Source organism: Gavialis gangeticus, unplaced genomic scaffold (assembly GCF_001723915.1).
Source record: "Gavialis gangeticus isolate Ggan-Ray unplaced genomic scaffold, GavGan_comp1, whole genome shotgun sequence".
Taxonomy (NCBI): Eukaryota; Metazoa; Chordata; order Crocodylia; family Gavialidae; genus Gavialis; species Gavialis gangeticus.
Genome location: NW_017729014.1, coordinates 5,180,960 through 5,181,187, shown reverse-complemented (window position 1 = coordinate 5,181,187; position 228 = coordinate 5,180,960).

The window sequence follows — 228 nt, the reverse complement described above, 5'->3', positions numbered from 1 at the left end:
TGATGGAGGGCAAGGAATCTCCCTCACCCAGGCCTCCCTGGCCTATAGTGGGCAGGGCCATCCCATGGGACTGATGGAAAACTGACGCAAAGTACCCGTTTAGGGTACTTTAGGTAAGCAGAGGCTTTTTTTTTTTCCCATTTTTTTTCTGTTCTTTTTCTGGGTTTTTTTTTTTAATGTGATGGTGCCTGGGGTTGTGGGGGTAGCCTTGGGGGCCTAGGGGTGCAA